This window comes from Octopus bimaculoides, chromosome 25 (genome assembly GCF_001194135.2).
Source record: "Octopus bimaculoides isolate UCB-OBI-ISO-001 chromosome 25, ASM119413v2, whole genome shotgun sequence".
NCBI lineage: Eukaryota > Metazoa > Mollusca > Cephalopoda > Octopoda > Octopodidae > Octopus > Octopus bimaculoides.
This window is the reverse complement of record NC_069005.1, coordinates 25,751,803-25,754,479: the sequence shown is the minus strand read 5'-3', so window position 1 is coordinate 25,754,479 and position 2,677 is coordinate 25,751,803. Positions and strand designations below refer to the sequence as shown.

The 2,677-nt window shown below is 39.4% G+C and overlaps 1 long non-coding RNA gene across 1 annotated transcript in view; it reads left to right on the top strand.

The window, feature by feature from the left end:
* The first annotated feature begins 1,973 nt into the window (after positions 1-1,973).
* The window catches only part of LOC106878843 (uncharacterized), a 3,726-nt gene continuing 3,022 nt past the window's right edge, over positions 1,974-2,677 (top strand). Inside the window, exon 1 of the long non-coding RNA XR_001410557.2 lies at positions 1,974-2,130. This is a non-coding gene — a long non-coding RNA (uncharacterized LOC106878843). The remainder of the gene's footprint in view (positions 2,131-2,677) is intronic.

Below are 2,677 nucleotides of genomic sequence, written 5' to 3'. Positions count from 1 at the left end.
CTTCTTAATCACATGATCCCGGGCTCAGTCCCACTGCGTGACACCTTGGGCAAGTGTCTTCTACTATAGCGACGGACCGACCAAAGCCTTGTGAGTGGATTTGGTAGACGGAAACTGAAAGAAGCCCGCCGTATATATGTATGTATCTATCTATGTGTGTGTGTGTGTGTTTTGTGTCTGTGTTTGTCCTCATGCCCCCAACACCGCTTGACAACAGGGGTTGGTGTGTTTACGTCCTTGTAACTTAGTAGTTCGGTGTGTGAGACTGACAGAATAAGTACTAGGCTTAAAAGATATGTCCTGGGGTCAGGACAAACAGAATTATTAAAGGATTAAAAGTGAATATATATCGACTGCTGCTAATTTGACTCAAAGAGTGGCGTTTGATACTGATAAATGGGATTTTAACTCACAAAAAGTTTGTTGGCACTCCGTCGCTTACGACGTCGAGGGTTCCAGTTGATCCGATCAACGGAACAGCCTGCTCATGAAATTAACGTGCAAGTGGCTGAGCACTCCACAGACACGTATACCCTTAACGTAGTTCTCGGGGATATTCAGCGTGACACAGTGTGACAAGGCTGGGCCTTTGAATTACAGGCACAACAGAAACAGAAAGTAAGAGTGAGAGAAAGAGTACAGCAGGGTTCGTCACCATCCCCTGGCGGAGCCTCGTGGAGCTTTTAGGTATTTTCACTCAATAAACACTCACAACGCCCAGTCTGGGAATCGAAACTGCGATCCTATGACCGCGAGTCCGCTGCCCTAACCAATAGGCCATTGCGCCTCCACTTCGTGGGGAAGTACAAGGAAACAAAGGAGATTGAAAAAGTTGACCTAGCAGACCTTCGGGCAATCCTCAGAGTGAAGCTCCTTGTACGGACGAAAACAGAGGCTATGGGAGGAGACGATGAGAGAAGGCAAGGAACGAGTTGCACACGCGAATGCACGCGCGCGAATGGTTATAATGATTATGTGAATATATATTTCACCTGCTAACAGAGATCAGAGAATTTCGTGCGTTGGCACAAAAGAAAGAGAGAGAGTGTGTGTGTGTGTGTGTGAGGGAGAGAGAGAGCTGCCTATGGCTCTCTGTCTATATAGAACCTATTAAGCCCCCGAGCATTGGTTGCGAGTCGGTTGCTCTTCACTTACAAGCTTGTCAGATTATCTTGTTTTCATAACACGAAACTAATAGTTGCTCGAATTTAAATTCTGCATGCATTACATGATATTTATCTCTCTGGATGAAGAACTTTTTTGTTGATCCCACCTATAACGGAACAGTACATTATATATTACGTGTGTGTGTGTGTGTGTGTCTGATCGACTTAGCAGTGTACTAACAGCATCGGATAAAATGAGTTGGCATCACTCTGCATTCTAAGTTCAAATCATGCCTATATCAACTTCGCATTTCATCCTTTCGGGGTCGATAAGTAAGTACCAGTCAGAGTGGATTGGGGAAATGTTAGAAAGTTATCGATTCCAGCAGAATGCACTGAGTCCCAAACCCACATATGGTCACAAAATAAATAAGCAAAATAATAAAAGGGAAGAAGAAAGAAAAACCTCCCTGGTCCTTCGAGACCCAGCAAAAACTGAACTAGGCTAAGGAAGTTCCTAAGTAAATGTCAAATTTATTTTCGCTAATCACTATGAATGTGATTACATACAAACTAACAGGAGAGAACGGAAGATAAACACACACACACCAACAAGCAGGAAAGAACGGAAGATTAATATATATATATATAGGAATGCCAAGTGGGTGTGTATATTGTGTGAATATAATATATATATAGATATTTATTAATATTCAGCAGAAGCAATCTGTGTGTGTCTGCTGCTGTTTGTGTGTGCTTGTGTTTGTGTGTGTGTGCTTGTGTTTGTGTGTGTGTGCTTTTGTGTGTGTATGTGTGTATTGTATACATACATAAAATGAGTCAACACTCTCAAACAATATCAACCAATCAGAGTCTTCGCTGGCATTAACCTCGCAATTGTAGTCAGTTGCTTTTTAAAGCGCGGAATTTTCAAATCTTTCAAATTTGTTGGATTAATTAAGTCCTTAATTAGCTTCGTTATTGAAGACAACAACAAATAGGACACTGAGCAACATAATTACTGGTGAGATTAAGTATAAATCAGTGTTTTTTTTCCTTTTTTATTCACTTATATCTTCTTGTCATTGTTACAATATTTACTGTTGTTTTTATAAACCAAACCTGTACATGTAGGCAGATTTAATTGCGTGTATATATTTATCCATCCATCTATCATATCCTTAATCGTTAGTCGTATATAAGATATATATTCTGCTTCGTTTATGGCTAATCGGGAACTAAGGTTTAAGAACAGTTAATTTGAAGAAAGGAAAAGAAAATGAGGCATATATATATATATATATAAAACAAATAATAAATGAGTATATGCATATATACGTACAAGTATGTGCATATCTACGTCTACCTGTATATATAGGTGCATATCTGGGTACAGGGCATTGCAAACAAAACGTAGACAAAAAATAATAACCAGAGTACAGAAAACACACAGGCCACATATATATATAAATATATAGTTTTAGGGAAAAGAACCAAGGTTCATGAACTCATCAATGAAAATCCACTGTCACATATAGAAAAATTAATAATTAAAAGCATGAACCTTGGTT